At 48.2% G+C, this 23,921-nt stretch overlaps 1 protein-coding gene across 1 annotated transcript in view; it reads right to left on the reverse strand.

Moving 5' to 3' along the window:
* TMEM51 (transmembrane protein 51) overlaps positions 1-23,921 on the reverse strand; it is a 28,352-nt gene that overhangs the window by 4,128 nt on the left and 303 nt on the right. The gene's annotated exons all lie outside the window — the stretch shown is intronic.

Raw genomic sequence — 23,921 nt, forward strand, 5'->3', positions numbered from 1 at the left:
TTGAGAGCGTGTAGGTACCACCCCACTTCCCCGATCCTGGCACGCCAGCATGGGCTTCCTGTTGGCCTCCGTGTCGGATTCGAAGTGGCAGGGCTAACACATAAAAGCCCTTAGTGGCTTGCGACCTCAGGACCGGTCAGAGCATCTCTCTTTGAAACAGCCTATCATCCAGGGGTCACCCCTATAGACGCCTGGGAAATGACCACTAGGAACTGGGCTTTTTCAGGGGTGGCCACCACGCTGTGGAACTCACTGCCTGTTGATCAATCTGTGCCAGGCTTCCTCCCTTCTGACTTTCAGGACGTCTGTCAAATCCGAGTGGTCCTAAGAGGCCTCCAGGAACATCCCACCCCCCCTTGATGCTCTTGTGGATCTCGGAATTTGAATCTGAATTTTGTTTGCCTCTAAGGTTCTTTATTATTTGTGTGCTTAGGTTTGTTTGCTGGGTTGTCTCGTGGCTGTTAACTGTCCAGAGCAGTGCTTTGCCATTAGACGAGCAGGATAGAAATGTAATAAATAAATACATAAATGCATATCCTTCTGTCAAGTCGGAACTAATGTACAGCGGCTCTAATAGCTTTTATCTAAGCCTGCCAAATAAGAGGAAGCACTTCAGCAATCTGAAGCTTTGAAGCTGACCTAGCCACTAACGATCAGATTTAAATGAGATGTCAGTCCTTTCGTGCTTGTGCCAGAACTTGAATCATGTCTTATTAGTAAACAGTTGAAGGGATTACAAGAGATTCAGACATTGATTCCAGGCCGCTTGCAAAGGTAAGAAGACAACGACTCAAGTTTACAGAAGACCGTGGGGCCGCAAGTGAACTCAACAGGGTTTCCAGCCTAACATCCATCGACTTCAAGGGCCAGTGAATCCAAAGCATGACAGAGTGTTACCTACACACTACACATTTATGCAGCCGTTTGATTCCACTTTGACTGTTGTGGCTCCATCTTAAGGAATCCTGGGCGGGTGAGGATTTTGAATTGCTTGGGGGACTATGCAACCGACAATTCTAAATACCTAATCAAAGCTAAGGAAATTAAAGGGTTCTCAAATGCCTGTAAATATGGACTGTACATAGAAGTCTGGATCCAACCCACTCCTGCGGTTTCTTAACCCAGACTGTCCTTGGGATTTGAAACTTGTTTTTCTTATTGTAAGCCAGACACAAAACAAAAATCTTATAAAACTAGAACCCCTGTTCAAGTAAATTGGAAAACAAACATATCACACCTTATCATTAAAGTTCCAAATGTTTTACACAATTTAAAATGAGTTTTTTAAAAAGCTCTATATATATTCTATACACACTCTGTCATAAGAACGGTGCTAAAAGCAATTAAATAAAACTATTTAGTTTTTTTAATTAACTGAAATTCTTTACAAAACCTAGAAGTAATTCACCCCAATACTCCATTTCTGCAAGTAAGCTGAAGCTTGTGTAACTGAAAAGTCTGCAAGGTATACAAAATAAATACAGTGGATATTGCTAGGGACCGGGACCTGTCAAACTTGCTCATTGTAAAGCCCTGGGCACAAAGAGAGTGCGAGACAATTATTATTGCCATAACTATGTAAGTGGTGCCAAGTGAGAAGAGAATTTTGCCATTAATAAAACAACCATAGAAAGAATAGAGAAATGGTACAACACCTCCTCACAGGCTGAGCTTTCAAATCCAGCTGGATTCCATGAAGGAATCTCCTATTCTTGATCATCCCGGAGTGCAGGGCATGTAATAATGGGCTGAAGTGACAGGAAGCCAGATTTCGCCTGAATCTCAGGAAAAACCTTCTAACTGTTAGAGTAGTACGACAACGGAACCGATGCTCTGTGGAGGCAGTGAGCGCTCCAACACCGGAGGCATCCAAAATAAAACGGGACCACCCTTTGTCCGATCTGCTTTGACTTGGGTTCCTGCCTTGAGAAGGGGGTCGGACTCTGTGGCCTTAGAGGCCCCCTTCCCACTCCATGATTCTAGGATTATTCTAGGATTCTAAGGCAGACCCACGCCCGCTTCCTGACGTTGGCGCGACAACTCCCATCGTGGCTCCGTGGTGACACAAGGACTGCAATCCAGCGACGTCTGGTGAGCCACAAATGACTCCCTTTCCCTCGAAGGGCTATTTCCCACACTACAAAAGAGCTCTCTGGGAGGAAAAGGCAACCGGTTCTCTGATTCATCCTGTAACCAAGTACAGACCTTCCCAAGGAGGTGGCTCTGCTTGAGCAGAAACAGCAGAGGACTCCTGGTGGCACCCTCAAGGTCTTAGCAAGACTCCTTGTGATTAAACCTAAAAGCCCTCCTCCCACATTCTGCTCCTCAGCCCGTCAGATCTCCCAACCTGTCTGGAGAAGTGTCTTAAAACCCCCTCCCCCAGTCCAGTACTTCTGTGGTCTCAGACAACATCTCCTTTGGAACGGTGGTGAACGAGTTTCTCAACTAACTTTATTACCTTTTACCACCCGCCTCCGCTAGTCAATGATTTACCCTGTAAATCAGTGGTTCTTAACCTTTTTGAAAGAAACGCCCCCTTGAGCCATTGAGGAAGTTATCATCGCCCCCCTTGTATTTCTTATTATATCTTGTTTGTTTGTTTGTTTGTTTGTTTAAGACACTTAAATCCACTGACCCCTGAAAACAAAATTCAATTCCAAGAAAATGAAATGCCCCCCAAAAGTAACATTTAATGATTTAGTTGCAAGCGAATTTTAAGACTCAAAAAGAAATATAAAAAGGGCATAAAATGCAGGAACTAAAAATTTCAAGACGAAAACTCTGAAACTAAATTAAGATAGGAGGAAAATATATATTCATGCACATTGTAAAAAGGCTGCAGCCATCTTCACAGGTTTGGCTTGCTCCAGCGCCCCCCTACCGCCCCCCTTCTGCTCCAGCGCTCCCACGCCGCCCCTTTTCGTTCTACTGCCCCCCTGAAAAATGAAATCGCCCCCTGGGGGGCATTATCGCCCAGGTTAAGAACCACTGCTCTAAATGACAAGTCACTCGATAAGCCCCACCCAACCACCCTTTCTTTTTCCCATGGGCCCGCATTGATGAGGCATAACGACACAGCAAACGTTCAAGATCAGCCAAAAAGCTGTGCCCACCTCTCCCCCCACGCCAGCCGGCTCAAGATGCGCCGCCATTCGTTGAGAACAGAAGCTCAAGTCACTCTCGGTTTGCACAAAGGATGAGTAACCCATCCGAACGGCAGACAAGAATTGCAGAAGCTGGTCAGCAGCCATGACAGCATGTGCGTGGGTGCCGAGATCCCCAGCTTGTTTCCTCTTTCCTCCGCGCCGGCCAACTAAGCCGCTGTTCGCACAGACTCAAGTGCACCTTACGGTATTCGTAGGGTAAGAAGCAGAAGGCGCCCAAAATGTGTGAGATGATAAAAGCCAACAATATTCGTAGATGCAAACAGGGAACAGCTTGGAAACGGCACCGAAACTGTCAAGGAAAGCTGAATGGGTAATTGAGGGAGAGATTGAACTTGAGATAGGAAGACGCTTAAAAGTAGAAGTCGTTTGTTGAGGGATCCTTGCTAAATTCCAGAAGGCGGGGTGGAGGAAGCGGAATAGTTAAAGACTCTCCTCGCGTCAGCACTGCTTTCCCTACCTTAGCATCTCTGAGGGCCTCTCCCCTCTTCTACATCTTCCCAAGAGGCTCTTGAAGAGCCGCACACTGTAGGGGTTGGGACCAGCCTCTTCCCCCAACCAGCCCTCCAGCTCTATCAGACCATAACTCCCATCCTTACCAGGCAGGGTGGTCATGGTGGGCAAGAGGGAAGGAGCAGTCCCACATATCTGAAGGACACTCCGTTGAGGCCACCTTTGTGAGCTGCTCTTGGGCCATGGCCATCCCTCTCAGCCTACTTTCTTGCAGTGGAGGGGGCTGTTTACACTGCCTTGACTTTCCTGGAGGAAGGTGAGATATGGCTGTAATCATCCTAATAGAACTACCACCCTCATAATCTAAAAATATTTCCAAATTGGAGATGTCAGAGTCCCTTCCAACCCCTGCTCTTCTTGAAAGGACAGTCAGGGGGTGAGTCCTTCCGTAAGCTCCCACATCCCTCAAGTCAGTAGCTCCTCACTCGTTTCTCGGGCCACCTCTGCAGCCATCTTAAACCCGACCGTTCAGAGACAAGGCCCTTTATCTTCGCCGTCTCGTTCATACCAGGAAGAAGCTGAGGGGTCATTCCTGCTCCTAAAAGTGGTGCACGGATGAATCTAGGAGTTTGCAACCATTTCTTTTTTTTCTGGGAAAAAGATGAAGCGGGAGTCCTCCAAGTCGCCAAGGGGTGGTCATGAACCTTGAGACCGGTGGCACTATTTATCCAAAACCCACCCGTTTTTCAAAGCTGCAAATGGACTTCCACCCCAATGCCAGGAAACGGGCACCTCGACACCCCAAAACTGGCTACCCCCCCAAGTTACTTCCTCCTACACGTCTAGCAGAAAGCATGAGAAGGAACAGTTGCACCAACAGCACCGGCGCCATGCCAACACCTCACAAGAACACCCAAAAGGGCAAGACGTAACTCCCAGGGAAACTTTGTTCTCGGCCCATATTCTGGGCAGCCCCCGTGACAGCGACAGCTCCAAAAAAAACCTGGCAATCAGAGAATTTCCTCTGAACCAGCACTCTCGCAGAAGACCGACATTAAAGTGCTAGCTTGACTGCAGCTAAAGATGGGGAAAGATGTGGAACCTCATAAGCCCACCTGAGCGGTCCCAACATTCTCAGCAGCTTCAAATATTTGCGGGTGAGCGGGGCCATTAATGTAGCTGTGCGATCCATGCGCAGAACCAAAAAACCTGGACCACGTGGACAAGTTTCTGTGCTATCAAGAACGTGGTCAGTCTAAATATGTCCTGGTGGTGCTTGGCCAGAAGGTCGGTACCAGCAGTGGGGCTATCAAGGACCTCTGTGTGCAAGGATCAGAAGTGCCACAGGAAAACCACCATCTCCGGCTAGACAGGCCCTCAGCTCTTGCAGAGGCCTCGTGAGGAACCGGCAGCTGGCCTTCGTGTGGGGCCATGAGGGCGGAAGAAAGCAATGGAACAGGCCTCCACTAGCCGGGACTGTGGGACGCGCAGGTGGCAAGTTTCGTTGGAGGCGACTCTTCTTTCATTTGTTATTCCCTCAGCCGAGGAAGAAACATCTCTCCATGAACTGCTCGAGGACTGAGGAAGGAGCCTGAAAACACAAGCAACGAGCCTCATTCGTCTAGGAGCAGAAGAGAACTACACAGACCGTATGCCACAGGAAATTGCAGCGTGGCCTAGCAAAAGCAACAAAGGAAGAGGGGAAGGGGGAAGGAAGCGTTGGAGGACATGGTCAGGAAAGGGCGAAGGGGAGGCTACGTCCTGGCGGCATTTTCCCCCCGTTCCTCCCCAAGCTGGCTGCCCTCCAGCTGTGTCCGATTACAACTCCCATCGTTCTCCGCCAGCACAGCCACAAGGGTGACCGGCTGGTGCTCTCTGCAGGACCAAACAGCAGAAATGACCGCCAAAATAAAACACACCAAGCTCACGAACGTGCGTGGCACTGGGTCGAGAGAAGGCAGACAGTGGTTGAGCACGGGACGAGCCCCCTGGGTCAGGCCGGGAAGGACAGAATCCGGTAGGGCACCCAAGGGCTCCCTCAAGGAAAGGCGAGAGAGACAGGTGACAAAGACAGAAGAGGAAGCATGAAAAGCAACCCACAGCGGCCACTCTGGGCTGAATGGTCCACACTGCAAGCACAAGCTTTTTGAGCAGCCCAGCTCCAACAGAAATCTGCCACGATTATTCCACTTTCTCCAAAACGGACGCATTTTCTCTGTGGTTCACCGTGAGGGAAGTGGTTACAGCAGCAAACGGTGACCGTGAGAGCTGAGTTCAAATCCTGATTCATCCACAATGTTCCCCGAACGACTTGGGGTCACTCACTCTCACCAGGGTTTACCTCCAAAGACTGGGGAGTTGTTTAAAAAAAGTAATTTACATTTAGGAAGTATGTGATTACATTTATAGTCCTATGGGGACCCTAAGTCATACCATCCAAGTCATATTTAAAAAGTAACTTTTGTTGTTGTTACTTTGCCATCAAGTTGCCTCTGATTTATGGCGACCTTATGAATGAGCTATTGCCAAAATGTCCTTTCCTCCCAGTGATTCCCAGTGTGATGGAGTGGACAGAGTGATGGACCAGGACGCTGGAGAAAAGGGTTCAAATCCCCACTCAGCCGTGGAAATTTACCGGGGGAGTGAAACTGGTCAAACTAGTCCTTAAATGTCTAAATTATTGCCTTCAAAGCCTTCTCAGGGTCACTATAAGTAGGTTCCAACTTGATGGCTTAGAGAAAACACACACACACACACACACACACACACACACACACACACACACACACACACACACACACACACACACACACACAAGCCCTACTCAGTTCTTGTCAACTCTCTCCTTCTTTATTTTGCAGTCATAAAATAGTATAACAATAAGAACAAAATAATAAAATAATAATTAAAACATACAGATACAGTTGTAAATCAAAATGACTCAACCCCCATGGCAAATCAGGTTTATTGTCAAATTTTACAGACTTTCATCTGTTTGCAATGAACGAATCAAGCAAAAGCAATTGAAATAGCTCAGCCCAATGAATGCTTCAATGGGTTTACCCAAATTCAACTAAAATCAAATTGTCCTTGAGCTGGAACACATGAAATACCTGAGCTGGCTCAGAGTTCAGTGAGCGTCACGTTTGACGGCATGTTAGAAAGACGGCTAAGTCAAAAGAATGGTCCGAAAAGTTAAGAGATCATTGTCGCCCTTTACAAGCAAGGAACCGGATGCAAAAAAGTAGCGATGGCACTGAAGAAGCAGAGTCCTCATGCTCAAAGTCAAAGGGACCGTGGTTACACTACCTGGATGGGGCCGAAAAAGGAAGCTACCGACGGCAGCAACCAGATTTCTGAGAAGCCAGGTTGAAAAAAACCCTTGAATGATTGCAAAAGCCCTGGAGCAAGACTGGGTAGCCACAGGCACCGAGGTTTCAGTTTGCACGGTGAGGCACATACGTAAATGCAAAAGGCTTCCATGCCAGAATTCAAAGGCGGGCACCACTACTGTCCCAAGAAACCAAGAACGGTCGGTTCCAGAATGCTCAAAATCATATACCGTATTTTTCCATGTATAAGATTATACTTTTGTCTAAAATCTTTAGACTAAAAATTGAGGATTGTCTTCTACACGGAAGTAAGCCGAGGAGAGAACAAAAACAAGTGGAGGGGAAAGCAGGGATCAGAGCAATCCTGCAGCGCTTTGATCCCTTTTCCCCCCACCCTTGCTAAGCCCCACTTAGATTTTTTAATTTTGGATTAGAAAAGTGTGTGGGGGGGTCTTATACATGGGGGTGTTTTATACACGGAAAAATACGGTAAATAAGCTACAGATACTTTGGGGTTGTTCAGCGGAGCGGTGAAACAAAGCTGGAACTTTCTGGCCCAATGGATCAGTGGTATGTCGAGATGAAGAAGAACGAAGCCTACGCTGAAAAGAACACTCTGCCTACAGTTAAGTACAGTGGTTCCTTGCTAGACAGTTACCCCGCATGACAGTTTTTTCGCTAGACATTGACTTTTTGCGATCGCTATAGCGATTCACAAAACAGTGATTCCTATGGGGGAATTTCGCTGGACAATGTTTGGTCCCTGCTTCACAAACCGATTTTCGCTAGACGACGATTTTGACAGCTCCCTCCACGCTCGCAAACAGGTGTTTTCGGGACCTACGCTTCGCAAGACAGCGATTTAAACAGCTGACTGGCGGTTCGCAAAGCGGCTTTCCTATGGCGATCTTCACTAGACAACGACAATTCTTCCCCATTAGAATGCATTAAACAGGTTTCAATGCATTCCAGTAGGGAAATGCTTTTCGCTAGACAATGATTTCGCTAAACAGCGATTTCAGTGGAACGGATTATCGTCGTCTAGCGAGGCACCACTGTACGGTGGTGGCTCGGTGAATGCTCTGGGGCTGCTTTGCACCCTCCGGCACTAGGAACCTGCAGCGTGTGGAAGGCAAGATGGATTCATTGAGCGATCAGGAAATCCTAGGAGAAAACATCACGACGTCTGTGAGGAAGCGCAAGCTTGGGCATCGTTGGACCTTCCAACAGGACAATGATCCCAAGCCTTCCTCAAATTCCACCAAGGCTTGCTTGCAGAAGAAGTCCTGGGAGCCTCTACAGTGGCCCTCACAGTCACCAGCCTTGAACCTCATAGAAAAACTTTGGTGGGATTTGAAGAAGGTGGTGGCAGCACGCAAACCCCAGAATATGGCTGAACGGGAAGCCATTGGTCACAAGCAACGGGCTAAGATTCCTCAGGAACGCTGCCAGAAGCTGGTGCCAGACTAGGCATCTCGTTTGCAGCGGGTCATTAACAGCAAAAGGGTGCTCCACTAAGTCCTAAGGATGCCTGCCAGGAAGGGATTGAATAATTTTGGGACTGCAGAATTTTCAGTTGAATTTGGGGGGGGGGGGTAACCACTTGAAGTATTTGCTGTGTCGAGCTATTTCAGCTACTTTTGTTTGATTCATTCGTTGCAAACAGCTGAGAGTCTATAAGTTTTGACAACAAACCTAATTTGCCATGAGAGGTGAATAATTTTGATTACAGCTGTATTTAGGAAAAAGACCTTACAACAGAAAACAAAAACTCAGCCATGGATTCTGTGATGGTTTGGTTTTTACCTGCCATCAAATACTCTCAATGCCACTTGAATGGCCTTCCAGGGCATTTCCTCGAAAGAGGACAGAGAAGTCCATAACGTTTTTCTCTGTGTTCAAGCAAGAAATGGACCGAATAACCGACTCTTTCATCTTCGCAGACACACAGTCGGTCTTCATAGAAGAGGTGCCCTTCCAATACTGCCGAAGTGAAAGGGCTGAATTTTGAGACAGTCGAGTTTATCCAGAGAGCCGGCATGCTTGGGAAACTCAAAATTTGAGCCAAAATGCATTGGCAAACAAGATCCGTGGGCACGTGAAAGAGCATATGGCAAATGCATGCCTTTGATTTATTGTTCTAACATGGGCTTTACGGTATAGTTTTATAGTACGAAGATCCCGCATGTAGAGGAAATCCATAGAAAAGTCCAGTGAAAGTCCCTTGAACCAAGAACTGGTAAAAAAAACCTTTTTTACTCAAGATGTAAAGGTAATGTAAGGATGGGTCTAAGACACCCCAGTGTAGTACAATGGATACAGTGATGGACTACAACTCTGGAGACCAGGGTTCGAATCTCCACTTGGCCATGGAAACTCACTGGGCGTATAGAACTGGTAAAACCACTCGTTAAAATATTTCACTTATTTTTGAAAGCCCTATCAGGGTAAGTCAGCTCCAACTTGATGACACATGACACCAACAACAGAAAGGGTCAGAAGAACACACAGCCTTTAACCAACATCCAAAGGCAAGAGACCATGTTCTACACTCTACAGATAGGAAGCCAGCCTCGAGTCCAGTGATTCCCAACCTTGGGTCCCCTTGGACTACAACTCCCAGAGGGCTTCACCACCAGCTATGCTGGCCAGGATTTCTGGGAACTGTAGCCCAAGGACATCCGGGGACCCAAGGGTGAGAATACACCCAAGGGTGTATTTCACCTTGCAGATGAAACACACGTAGGCATTTCAAAAAGCGAGTGCAACAGATTTGAGAGCTTCCAACAGCGGAATTAAAAACTTGAATCCATATGGCAATGGCGTGTAACAGCTGAGACAGAATTTTTGACCTTAACTACCTGCAAGGCAGCAGGGATCAGCAGGTAAAACAAAGAAGCAAGGAAAGAACAGCTTTACTTATCTTCTGCTCGCTGTCTATGGCAGTGGTTCCCAGCCTTGGGTCATCCAGATGTTCTTGGACTACCACTCCCAGAAATTCTGGCCAGCACAGCGAGTGGCGAAGGCTTCTGGGAGCTGCAGTCCAAGAACCCACCTGGGGAGCCAAAGCGGGAACCACTGGTCTCAGGCCAGTCGAAAAGGGAATGAAAGAAAAAACAATGCCAGTTATTTAAAGGTCTTAACCTGCTCAATCTGCTACCCATCCATTATCTACTTGTTTATACGAGTGCATCTAGAAAATGCCATGATCTTGGTTTTTCCAAAAATTGATTGCTAGCAAATTACCTTTACGACAGCCCATAAAAAGACATAGAAGTCTTTAAAGACCTATTTTAGAGAGTGACATAAGAATAGCTCCACTCACTCACAAATGAACCTCTCTACCCGTTAGGGTACATGAAATTCTAATGCTAGGCACCTCTTGACGAAGTCACTGATTAAAGAACGACACCACTACCACCGCCGCCCCCAAGGAAAGACTAGGATTTGTCAAATTACCCGTCAGGCCACACCTTACTCGAGTTGTGGTGTGTCAATAAAGGCATCTAAGAAGATACAACAGTCTTTTATCGGTTGAAGAGAGATATCGTTTATCCTTTGGGATTGAGTCGAAAGCTGATTTCAAGTCTATAAAGGCTTCAAACAACCCATTCCCGTAGGAGCTCATATACCTTCTCCGCTAAATGGCAAAGGGCTAAATGGTGGTCTGGGGTGGAACGGCCCTCCCTGGACCTTTTTTTTTTTTACTAAAATGAATCACACAACATAAACCTACTACCACACAGAAAAAATAAACAACAAACACACTAAAATACAATTACACATCACACAGTGCCACCTTCACCTTCAGGACCAGCATTAAACTTCATTCGATCCATTTTCCTCCAAAAATACATAGTTTCTTCCCTCGTGTATACCCCTTCCCTCTCCGAAATACATATTCCAAAAATACATTCCATATTTTCTTAAAGTCATTATTATTTGATTGACCTCTTCTTATTTTCATATCACATGTCAGTTTGTCATTAATTGCCATGCCCCATAATTCTCTATACCATTCCTCTAAGCTGAACTGATTATTGTTACTCAAAATTCTTGCAAATATCAGTCTTGCCGCCATAACCATTATTACTATTAAATCCTTATTTTCTTTCAACAATTGATCCTTATTGGCCAAATTCAATAATGCCGCTAACATTTGAATATTTAGTCCTATTATTTCACTTATTTCTTTAAAAATTTGATTCCATTCTTGCTTTCTTACTTCACATAACCACCACATATGTACAGTGGTGCCTCGCATTGCGAGCGCTCCGTTTTACGATGAAATCGCTTGACGTTGAAGGTTTTGCGATCGCTTCCTATGGGGAAATTTCGCCTTGCGATGATCGGTTCCCTGCTTTGGGAACCAATTCTCGCAAAGCAATGATTTTCAGCCAGCTGATCAGCTGTTTCAAAATGGCTGCCGGGTAAAAAAAACATGGCTCCCTGCTCTTTTCTGGGATGGATTCCTCACTGCACAGGCAGTGAAAATGGCCACACTATGGAGGATCTTTGCTGGACGGTGAGTTTTGAGCCCATAGGAACGCATTAATCGGGTTTTAATGTGTTTCTATGGGCTTTTAAATTTCGCATTACGTTTTTATTCTACAGCGATTTCGCTGGAACGAATTAACGTCGTAATGCGAGGCGCCACTGTATATACATTCCCTCCAACATAATGATGATACACTTTTATTTATTATATTCATTTTTACTGGCATTAAATACCACCTCTAGGCCCTCCCTGGATCCTGCCTGTTCATTCCCCAGTATCTTCTCTTCTTTCTTCTAGACAGCAAGTCTAATATTTAAATAACTGGCATATAATTTGCCCACTACTGACCAGAAACGGAACCGAGGGTTCCTCCCTGTTGCCTGTTTAAAAGATTGGCATCGCTCTAGCCTCTAGCCGTGTCGGAGGAAGCTGGCTGGTGTGGTTGTGGGTAAGTGTGAGCAGGTGTGGCTAAGAGGCCAGTCTGTATCAGCCTTCAGAATTTCGGATGGCATTCTATCTGATCGTTCTCTGATGAGAGAATAAGGCATTTCTTTCAGCCAGGGCTCCCAGCTCCCAGGTTACTGGCAAGTTATTTAGGTAGAAAATAACTGAATTTCCCATTGGTTGGGCTCTGGAGGCCGCAAACATTCTAGAGAAACCGTGCTCCTCAACGCCAACAGGAATGCTGCAGCTAACCGGGCCTGAGCGATCTCTCTGGGCAAGGAATGCCCAGAACAGCTTAGAGCGGAGATGGGCATGAACCAGAAACCGGTGGTTCGTGGCGGTTCGTGGCTACCCACAAAACACGAACTGCCACACGTCCCCCCCCAAAAAATAACATGAACCGGGAATCTGGGCCTGTTGACTCTGCGCATGCACCCTCTTGTGCAGCGGATAGGCGGGGAAAAGGCAGAGGGGCAGCCGGCCTGGCTTCCCTGCCAAGCCCCTGCCTCTGAAGATGGTTCACTTAATGAGCTGCTCTGGAATTTTCCCTGGGATGGAGGTCAGGCTGGCTCCTCTGTAGTTCCCAGGTTCCTCCTTTTTACCCTTTTTGAAGAAAGGGAACGACGGCAGCCCTCCTCCCATCCTCTGCTCCGGAATTTTCCCTGAGATTCTGCAGTACGAAAGAAAGAAAGAAAGAAAGAAAGAAAGAAAGAAAGAAAGAAAGAAAGAAAGAAAGAAAGAAAGAAAGAAAGAAAGAAAGAAAGAAAGAAAGAAAGAAAGAAAGAAAGAAAGAAAGAAAGAAAGAAAGGAGGGAGGGAGGGAGGAAGGAAGGAAGGAAGGAAGGGAAGGGAAGGGAAGGGAAGGGAAGGGAAGGGAAGGGAAGGGAAGGGAAGGGAAGGGAAGGGAAGGGAAGGGAAGGGAAGGGAAGGGAAGGGAAGGGAAGGGAAGGGAAGGAAGGAAGGAAGGAAGGAAGGAAGGAAGGAAGGAAGGAAGGAAGGAAGGAAGGAAGGAAGGAAGGAAAGGGAAGGAAAGAAGGAAAGGAAGGAAGGAAAGAAGGAAAGGAAGGAAAGATGGAAAGAAGGAAAGAAGGACAGGGAAGGAAGGAAGGAAGGAAAGAAGGACAGGGAAGGAAGGAAGGAAGGAAGGTAAAGAAGGAAGGAAGGAAAGAAGGAAGGAAGGAAAGAAGGAAAGAAAGATAGCATGGAAAGAAAGATAGAAGGAAAGAAAGATAGCATGCCACTGAAGCCTCCTGCTGGATGGTAGCTAAAAGAAAAGGCAGGGAAGGGGGGACCACCTATGTGGACTCCACGGCTTCTGCCCCCACCAGGCAGCGCAGCCCCTGCAGAGCCCTGGCGGGAAAAAGAGGGGTTTTCCCCCCTCCCATCTACTCAACCTTCACCCGAACATGATCTCTCTCCATGCCAGTAGAGTTGCCACGAGCTTGCCCCACCACCGCCTCCTTACTCATGAGTAAACCAGAGAAACATGACTCATGAGTAAAAGGGGTCCACTTACACTATCGATCCCAAGAGCCGCAGGGACCCTTCTCAGGACAGAACGAACCTTCGCAGTCTGAATGGAGGGATTGCTCAAGGGAGAGAGAAGATGGATCGTGCTGATGATTTAAAAAAACCTTTTAAGCATGAGCCAGACTGCTCCAAATTCCTCCACGTGGGCCCCGGCCAGAGGAGGCAGGGCTGGGAGGGGCCCAACACCTGTTCGGACGAAAAAGCGAGCCAGCGGTTCGTTGCCCATCTCCAGAAAGGACCTTTATTATGGTTACGAGCGGTCCCGTCAGACCTGACTTGTAGCAAGCAACCCTCATGGGGCTTTTAAGGTAAGTGGTGCTTTACCAGCTGCACTCCCTGCAGTGAGATTCTACAGCACAGCCAAGGAATCGAACCCAGGTCTCCCGGGTCCTGGTCAATCCACAACACCACACCAGGTGCCCAAGTAAGCTTCACTTCCCCCATTTATCAACATCACAAAAGTGGCTCGAACAGTTACCTTAAAAACACGGCTATGCCTTAGGCAATGAAGAGAACGCCCTATGCCAGCAGAAGTCTGCAACATGACCCTTGTACAAGGAACGGAAAAGTCGCTGACGCTGCAAGGGGACCCAGCCGCTGACCCAGACAGAGGCCAAGGGCGTCTCCATATGTACAACGGCCCTGATGGGCCATCAAGCCCCTTTCAAATCTACGGCAACCCTGGGAATGAATGACCGCCAAAAGATGGTGTCATTAGCAGCCATGATCAGATCTTGCAAATTCAAGGCTGTGGTTTCCTTCCCTTTGTCAACCCATCTCATATCCGGCCTTTCTCGGTCCAATTCCCACCAGCACCAAGTCCCCGAAACCACAGCATTAGAGCCTCTGGCCCCCCATTTGGCTTCCAGCATGATCTACGTGTCGTCTTTTGCCAGCAATGCCCCACTGCGCTTACACGGGGCACACACAAGAAAGCCACTCTGCAGCACCTGAAACGGGGTGACTCCTCTTTCGTCACAAACCACCGATTTCTCATCTCAGAGAGTTACTGACTCGTGGAACCCACCAGAGGATGTTGATGCCAACCGACCACTGGAGAGTTCACATCCTGTACTGAACGCACCGCTGATATTCTCTGCATCTCTCCCAACACCAGTGTGGGGAAAAAACCCCCAAGGCTCTCCATATTGTACTCCCTTGATCTGTAGAAGCGGCCTGTGTTCTTGAAAAGGCATGCTAAATAGAACAGTGTAGTCTTAAAGATGCCACAAGACTCCTGGTTGTTCCGCCACAATTGACTCGCACAATGGCCTCCTTAAAAACTGCCACGACACTTTCTAAAGTTACACCTGCAATTACTACAACTTAATTAAGCCTTAAGGATTGGGGAAAGGCATTCCCTGCCCCTGCCCTGGCCCTGGCAAGGGTGTAGATCCAGTGGAACAGGCCAGCGGGGAGAAACAACAAAGGAAGCTGAAAATTAGATTTAGAAGAATTAAAAAGCCACATGCACCAGGCCTGATTCCAGTTTTGTCTAGTTCCCTGCAAGGACTGCCCCGAGCGAGCAGGTATTTACAAGGGAGAGGTTCATGCGGAACTGGTGATTATGTTTCTGAAAGTACACATTTTTCATAAATGCTGTCTATGGGAGGATTTTTAGAACTGGGGATTACCATATTTTTCCGTGTATAAGACGCCCCCATGTATAAGAACCCCCCCACACACTTTTCTAACCCAAAAGTAAGAAATCTAAGTGGGACTTAGCAAGTGTAGGGAGAAAGGGATCAAAGCCCTGCAGGATCCATTTGATCCCTGCTTTCCCTTCCATTTGTTTTTGTTCTCTCCTCAGCTTAGTTCCGTGTATACGACGACCCTCAATTTTTAGTCTAAAGATTTTAGACAAAAGTATAGTCTTATACATGGAATCCTCCCGTCGATGCTAATGTTACAAGCCACCTCAAAACTTGAGGAAGAAGAAGCAGCAGCAGCATGACCATAATGCAACATGAGCATGGCTAAATCTGGGGACCCTTAGAAAGAAACCGAAGGCTTGATTCTTGCTGCACAAGAACAATCACTCCAAACCAACGTGATGAAAGCTAAGATCCAAGTAATGAGTGGTAACAGCAAATGTTGACTCTACCAAGAAAAAGATGAAACTGTGTCACACCTCATCTGCAAATGTCCAAAGACTGCACAAACAGATTACAAAATTAGACATGATAAGAGTGGCAAAATTAGTACACTGGTCATTATGCAAACAAATATTGATATCAAGAAATTTCACACAGTACAGTCGTGCCCCGCACGACGACAATAATCCATACCTGGAAAATCACTGTTTAGCAAAATCGTCGTCATGTGAAATCAGTTTCCCCATTGGAATGCATTGAAACCCGTTTAATGCGTTCCAATGGGGAAAATACCTTGTCGTCCAGCGATCGCCCATAGGAAAGCCATTTTGCGAGTGCCGATCAGCTGTAAAAATGGCTGCCCTGTGAAGCATGGATCCGGAAAACACAGGGCAGCCATTTTGCGGAGCCGGAAAAATCGTCATCTTGTGAACAAATGGTTCGCGAAGCACGGACCTAATCGACGTCCAGCGAAAATCTCCCATTGGAATGACTGTTTTGCGAATCGCTGTAGCGATCGCAAAAAGTCATCGTAGTGCAGATTCGTCGTTCAGTGGGGTCATCGTCTTGCAAGGTACCACTGTACTATTCTGCGGATCTCAGAAATCACAGTATCAGAACTACAAAAAACAGCAATATTAGGAATAGCATACATACAGCGCCAATATTTAACAACTACTTAGGTTTTGAGTTGTATCCATTATATAATACCAGAAAACCTACACACATTGACCCATGCCTGCAGTTAGACTCTCATCACCCATTGCAAAACAAACTACGGGGTCATCAGGACACTAAACCACAGAGGAAGAAACATGCCCACCTCCACAGGAGCCAAGAAGAAGGAAGGCGGACATCGGAGGACAGCCCTTAAGGCCAGTGGAGATCCAAAAGGGGCCTTCAACAAGGCAGTGTGCCGACCCAGAGGGACAAGAGAACAGTTTGAGGCCCAGAGCCAGCAGAAAAGCCTGGTCATTCCTTCCACAGCGGGTGTGTCTGAGAAGCTCAAAAGGATTTTTGGGGAACACCACATGACCGTGCACTTCAAACCCACAAACACACTAAGGCAAAGACTCGACCACCCAAAAGACTGGATACCAAAACCCAACAGGAGCAATAGAGTAGATGCGGCTCAATGCAAAGAGGAGTGTTCGGAGCTCTACGTTGGAGAAAGCAAACAGCCACGAAACAGGAGAATGGCGCCCGGCACAGGAGGGGCCATGGATCAGGACCACAATCAACAGCGTTCCTTCATTTGGAGGACAACGGACACTCATTTGATGACCAAGATGTACTCATTTTGGACCGAGAAGATAGGTGGTTTGAGATAGATGGGTCAGGGAGGCTGTGCATGTAGAAAACCCCTCACTCAACAGGGGTGGAGACTTAGATATAATCTGTCTCCTGTTTATCATGCTGCCCTTTCATCCTTCCCCAGAAAGATTCAGACCACACACACCAGAAAGACCACTGTCAACGACCTTTAATGACCCATGACAATGGGTGGAGAAGGACTGCAGGAGTGAGATTATCCCTCACCCCCAATCCTTGGTCCTTCTAAGGAGCCTTTTCAGACTTTGAGGGGGAAGTGAAACCAACATGATCTATCTGGGGATCTCCTACCAACTCTCCTCAGACTGAAGATGTGACTCAAAGGAGTAGTGAAACCTTTCAGCCTAATAAGAAGGAAGCCCAGTTACCTCAACTTTCAGATAACCTCACCTGGATAACTGAGAATCTTCACAAAGATATTTGCTAAATAATAATGCGGCTTTTGCTGAATGCAGGTGACAATCTGTTATGGAATCAGTTATAACATGTTTACTTTTCTCCATGAGCCCAGCGGAGTCCTGTTGGCCTGCGTCTTAATCTTGTAGTTCTTTCTTTTGTTTCCCTATTTAAATGAATTTGCATTTTAAAGAAGTACAGCTGAATAAACTTGAGTTAGTTCAACAATGCTGTCATGTACTGTTTTGCTTCATTAGTCATGTTTCACATCCAGTTAAGAGTGTTTCCTTGTGAAGGACAGGGGGGAAAATATATCTGCAGACGCTGTTCATTCAAGAAGCAAAAAATATTAAGCCAGATACAGAACGCTGGCCATCTCCTGGATCGATGACTGCAATCCTCTCTTAAGACTTCTCTCTTATTACCTCGACGCTGACCCAGCAGGTCCAGAACACAGCGGCCAGACTGTTGGCTGCTACGGGCAAGCTTGATTACCTATTCCCAGTTCTTGGCCGCTTCCACTGGGGCGACCTGTTGCGTCCTGGGTCCGATTGAAGGCTTGGCTGCTTGCCGATAAAGCCTTTCGCAGTTTGGGAGCATCTTTCCTCAAGATCATCTTCCCCTTCCTCCAGATCCTCCCAGGCAAGCACTCCTCCAGCTGGCCACTCCGAATGAGGCCAGGAAATCATTCACGACAAGCGGGACCTTCCTCGCAGTGGCACCAACGCTCTGGAGCCAGCGCCCCCCCAGCCCCCTCCCTGCCACCACGGAACAGGCCTCTGAAAACACAACACACCTTTTCCAGAAAAGCCTTTCATGGCTGGTTTTACGCCTTGTGTTCCACCTTGTATTTTGAAAGGATGCCTCTTGCAGTTTGTTTATGGTCTGGTTATTTTTTTAAAATTTATAATTTTATTGCTGCTGGGTTTTATTTTAGCATGCTGTAAACCACCCAGAACAGTGTGTTGCAATAATTGCTGGTTAAATAAATAAATACATAAATAAGAGAGAGAGAGAGAGAGAGAGAGAGAGAGAGAGAGAGAGAGAGAGAGAGAGAGAGAGAGAGAGAGAGATGGCTTGTAGCAACTGGTTTCTCTAAAAATCTGACTGCTGCCGTCACATCGCTCTGGCCCTTTGCTGTCCGATTGCAGCATGGACGGTCTTTAGAGGGATTGCTGAGGATGGACACCTTGCCAGCGTAGGGACAATCCCAACCACTGCCCCTAAGCACAGATCAATCATGCCTTGTATATAATCCATGAAGTGGTCTGGGCCACCTTCAGCTTCAGAGCAAGGGTGGGGAAAGTGTGGCGCTCCAGGGGTCCTTTGACTACAACTCCCATCGGCCCCAGCCAGCAGAATCACTGGTGAGGAATGATGGGAGGCGCAGTCCTGGAGATCGGTCTGCACTTCCCCCGCCCCACGACAGAGGCACCCCATTTGGCTTCAGACAAGAGGCAGAATGACAAACTAGCAGAACTTTGTTTTTCTACAGGTTGTTAAAAAAGGATCCCGGTGGCCAGCTGCCGTCCTTGGCCCATGTCAGCCCCAAACTGCCCTTTCAGGCTGGGCCAGAAACTGTGGTCACCATCCGTCCTGTTTTCCTGTTCTCCCCCCCCCCCCATGGCCTGCTGGAGAACGGCATGTGTCACTCCCTCGTGTCTTTTGACCGCTGGTGAAAACACCAGGAATGACCAGAAACCTTGTTTTGTTTCGTTTTTTTAAAAAAGGAACCCAGGAGTGATGGGAAATTCAGGTCTTCAGATGTGACCATGTTTGAAATGGCATTCACACACATTCTGTACCGACTGGAGCTTCCCAAGGACACCATGACCCATGTTTAAACCAACTGTTTTGCCCAGTGGTGCGGGGCCACGGGGCGTCTGCTGGGCTTTGTGCGTCCACGGAACACACACACACACACTCACACACACACACACACACCATCCCCAGTTCCTGCTTTGCATCCAGGCGTCTATCATCAACCTCTTTGTGTATTTTTATTCAGCTTCTGTCCTTCGGTTATCTCCAATGTTCGGAACCCTCTCCACCAACCTCATTCTGCCAAAACTAGGATCTCGCGCTACCTCTCTCTCTCTCTATCTTTCCAACCAGGCGCGCCTTAATAAATTTGATGCCGTTCAAGAGATAAAAGGAGAAAAGAGAGGTAGAGAGCAAGACGCCCAGGCAGGTAAAATGGCACTCTGCAAAGTGTGGGTGTGGGTGCGTAGGTGTGCACCTGGAGGTAGACCAAGAGCAAGGGTACAAAGTGTTCCGGGCGTGGAGAACGCAGGGAACGTTGTTCCAAGAGTTAAAGGAGAGGAAAGAGGGAAAAGATCAAACTGGACTCAGAAGGATTTTGAGAGAATCTGTTCTCTATTGAAGAATACAATTTTTTTCAGTCCCATGGGAGAAGAAGAAGAAGAAAGACATTAAGAAATAAAAAAAAGTACAGATTTAAGGAATAAAAAAATGACATACAGTACAGGATTTCATGCGAAACGACAAGACTGTAAAAGTCTCAGAAGCCTATATTGGATTTGAGACATTGATAGGTTTTGCATGGCTGCCAGCCACGTCTTCCAAGCCCCTCGCCAGACGACCAGTCCCAGGAATCCATGGGACAGAGCTGTGGACAAGGTACCGGGGTGTCCAACGGATGCAACAGCGCGGCACGCATGCATGCACAGTTTCCTTTTACCCTGCCCTCCCTTGCATCCTCTCAGCAATAAAATGCATTAAATGCAAACTTTTTAAGAGTCTCGCAAGAAGGCGGGTCAACCTATTTTGCCCTGTGTTGTTTTGAAAGCAGATTTCCCAACCATTCAAATGCTCCGCCATCATGAAAGAAAAGGTATACACCGAACACGGCCTGATCCATTCTTCCTCCTCCTCTTCGTGGCGCAAGCCATTTCTTAAATTCTACAGATCATTTATCAAGCTGCCTTTTAGAAGCAGCTCCCGGGAAAAGTTATCTGGCTAGGCCATCAACTCTCTCCCGCGGCCCACGGGCTGTTTTCCAAAGGCTGTAGAAGAACATGGCAGGCCAGACAGGTTGATGGGAGAAGAACACTTCGAAGAAATTTGCTAGGATGAAACAAAGCATCTTCTGCCCAAAGAAAAGGAGGTTCCAGACAAAAAGACGTCAGAATCTCTTTAAGATTATTATGGGCAATTTTTCTGTCTATACCAGCACAGATACTTGGTTTTGCAGTTCTCAAAACTGAATTCGGACCTGCAGAAATAACACGCTTCTTCTAAGCTACAAATATGTTTTTTTTTAAAAGCATTGAAAAAGAGACCTCAGTCTTATTGTTCCTCCACAAACAGAGGTTCGGACAAATACAAGAATACATGTTATAGAATCTTATTGTTTCAGTTACATAAAACAATTTAAATAGTTACTGCTAATGATTATTTTTCTTCTTCCAATAAAGTAAAGCAGAAAAGTTGTCCAAATATGAACGATTAACCTCTTAAAGTGTAGACAGTTCTCCTCACAATAATTATCCATTTCAAATGGTAAATACTCAAAACAATCATTAATTTTCTGATGTAACTGTAAAACTAACCGGAAAAGTTGCCATTCTAAAAATAAAAGCCTCATCTGGGTTGTAAATATTATGGCTATAATATTCGGCAAGAATCTTTACGTTCAGGACTTAAATAGAGTCTTACTGACTAATAATTAAAATCAAATCCATGGGAGCTAAGGAGAACACTTTTCAGATGTACCTGAAAGGCTGTCCTCCAGAGGAGGGGCAGGATCTGTTCTTAATTATCTCAGAATGCAGGAGACGTCATTATGGGCTCAAGCGACAGGAAACCAGATTTCGTCTGCATATTATGAAAAAACTTCTCAACTGTTAGAGCAGTACGCCAAGGGAACCCCAGGAGGCGGTGAGCCCTCCAACACGGAAGCCATTCGAGACAAATTTAGACCACCATCTGGCAGATCTCCTTTGACTTGTATTCCTGCCCTGAGCAGGGGGTTGGACTCGATGGCCTTAGAGGCCCCCTTCCCACTCCATGATTCTAGGATTAAAATAAATTCCAGCTAAACCACGTAGAGAAAAGAATCACAAGGAATCAATATGACAGACACTGTGGCATGGAAGAGAGCACAGGCTGTGGTGGCAGATGGCCAGATCCGTCCATCCTGCCCACACACACCCCGGGCCGCACGTAAGGAGCTGTATGCCCTGTCGGGAGACACCGTGCCAGCTTCATAGGATCCCAGGTAAAGACCGGGGGTGGCCGATAGGCATGGAAGGCTATGGTCAGGGCAGGAGAAGGGGAGGGGGAGAAACGGCACTGTGGAAGAGGGAGAGATGCCTACCCAGTCTCCGAGTCCATGCCCAAGCTGCGGCTGGGCACCCACGCCGTTACACCCACCAAGGATCACAAAACATGAAGAACTCAAAATTGCATCAGGAGGGGACCTCGAGGGTTACTTACTGCCTTCAACCTCTTGTCCAAGAAACGAATCCACAGTGAAAGCATCTCGGACAGGTGCCCCTCTAACCCCTCTCTGAAAACCACCCCACTGTCCAACGTGCCCAGATGTTCTTCCTCACATTTAGGCGAAATATCTTTTCTCACTCTTCGTCTCCATCCTATCCTTGGGCACTCCGGGGAACCCTCCTTGCGCCACGTTCTGCGGGGCAGCCCTTCAGAGGATCTCCCCCCCCCCCCCACAGCCTTCCAGCCTCCAGGCTAAGGGCGCCCACCTCCCCTCCACCCTCCCTCCCAGGCCTTCTGCCATCCCAGCGGCTCTCCTCTGTCCATGTTCTTCTCAAACGGGGGTGCCCTGAAGGGGCCACAGTTCTCCAAGCGCGGTCCGGCCAAAGCAGAAGAGACGGGTCGGATAAGTGCCCTTTATCTGGACGCTAGACTTCTTGCGCATGGATGGCAGTGGCCATTTCTGGGCACCACCTCAAACCACTGTCCGAGGTGTAGCTGCCGGGACCCCCCTTAATCTTTTTCCTCCAACCCATGGGACCAAGCCAGTGGTCCCCCCATCTTGGGGGGGGGGCTCTGTCTTCTCTGCCTCAATGGAGAGCAAGGGACGACTGCTTTCCATGCTGAAATGTATTCGTTTTGGCCCCGTTCTCCAGGTCCTCTACCATCCCGATTCTGTCTCCAGAAGTCAACAAGTGAGGAGGAGCCCCACCCCTTAGGGCCCCCATCCATGCCGTTTACAAAGATGCTGAGGAACGCTGGGACCGTCACTTATCTCCAGGCGAGCCTCGCTGGGTACCGGCTGTCAGCCAGCCAGGAATCCACCTAAGAAGAGGCGGAAAGAAGAAGGGGGGGGGCAACGATCTAGCCCGCCCTGAACCAATATGGCCTCTGGGTCCACCACCTTCCCCTCATCTATCAAGCCTGTGACGATTTCGAAAAAGAAAAGGATAAATAGCTCAGAGACTGTGAGTTTGATCCCCCCCCCCGTGACTCCTTGACGGGCTGGACTAGATGACCCATGGGGTCCCTTCCAGGATGATGATAGGATGGGGATGGGGAGAGAGAAGATTAATCTGGTATGATTTGTTTTTGAGCAACCCCCTGCTAGGTCTCAGAAACCACAGCATTATTTCCTAAGCCCTCAAAAGCCCACAGTTTCGTGATCTGTTCTTGAACTTTGCCCGGGATCAGGGTCAAGCTCCCACACCCCGGTCCCGCAGTTTACTTTGTTTATTTAAAATATCTTTCTCCCACTTTTTCTCCTTAAAAATGAGCCCAAGACTGCTGACATCATTAAAAGGTTGGGTTTAAGGCTAAGAACAGCGAGTAGACAAATCCTTAAAAAGGATCAAAGGAGACCAATAGGGAAAAACAAACAAACCCATAAGCGACCCCTAAAGCGGTCTCGGAGCAGGGGGGGGAGAAGGAAACCCCCACCACCACCACCACCACCACCGATGTGCACCTGCCTGCGGGCGTCCTCCTCTCCGCTTTCCCTGCCAGCCAGCCTGCAGCCACCCGGCTCGCCCCCGGGCCAGCCTGGGCAGGAGCCACCCCGGGCGCCCCCTCGGGAAGGCAGAAGCCCCATGGGGGGGGGCTCCGTGGCAAGGGGAGGGCGAAGGAGACCCTTCTGGCCACCGGGCGCCAGACTTTGGAACCGGCCCGATCCTTCTCCTCTCCTCTCCCCCCCCCCCAAGAAGGTGTTACTCGTTCCTGGAAAGGCGCGCCTCCCTCCCTTTCCAAGCAAATCCCTGCGCAGTTCCAGGGCTGGCGGGGGGGGGCGTCCTTTTCCTGGGGTGGCCGGGTCTCCTCTTCCTCCTGCCCCCCTTCACCCCGTCCCATCGCCCTCTTAGTGGGGGGAGCGGGAGGAGGAGGAGGGAGGGCTAATGCAGGCCCCGTGGCTTGTGCCCTCCATGTCTGGCGCACCTTGTGGGCCGCTGCCAGAGGCAACCGGGCCCGGGCCCATGGAGCTTTTTGATCCGGAACCCGGATCCTGCCTGGCACCACCTCGGTAGTAGCAGCAGCAGCGGGGACGCCCGGCCGAGCTGCGCCCTTGCCCCCCCCCCGCCCGCCCCGTCTGCCCGGTCTGCCCCGGCGGCCTCTTGCCCGGCCAAGGTCCCGAGAGGCCTGCGTTCCAACCCTCCGGCCACCTCCAAGCTCCGAAGGCGGGGGGTGGCGGTGGGAGTCGCAGCCACCGCTGCCTCTCCCCGTCGGAG

Source organism: Pogona vitticeps, chromosome 7 (assembly GCF_051106095.1).
Source record: "Pogona vitticeps strain Pit_001003342236 chromosome 7, PviZW2.1, whole genome shotgun sequence".
Classification (NCBI taxonomy): domain Eukaryota; kingdom Metazoa; phylum Chordata; class Lepidosauria; order Squamata; family Agamidae; genus Pogona; species Pogona vitticeps.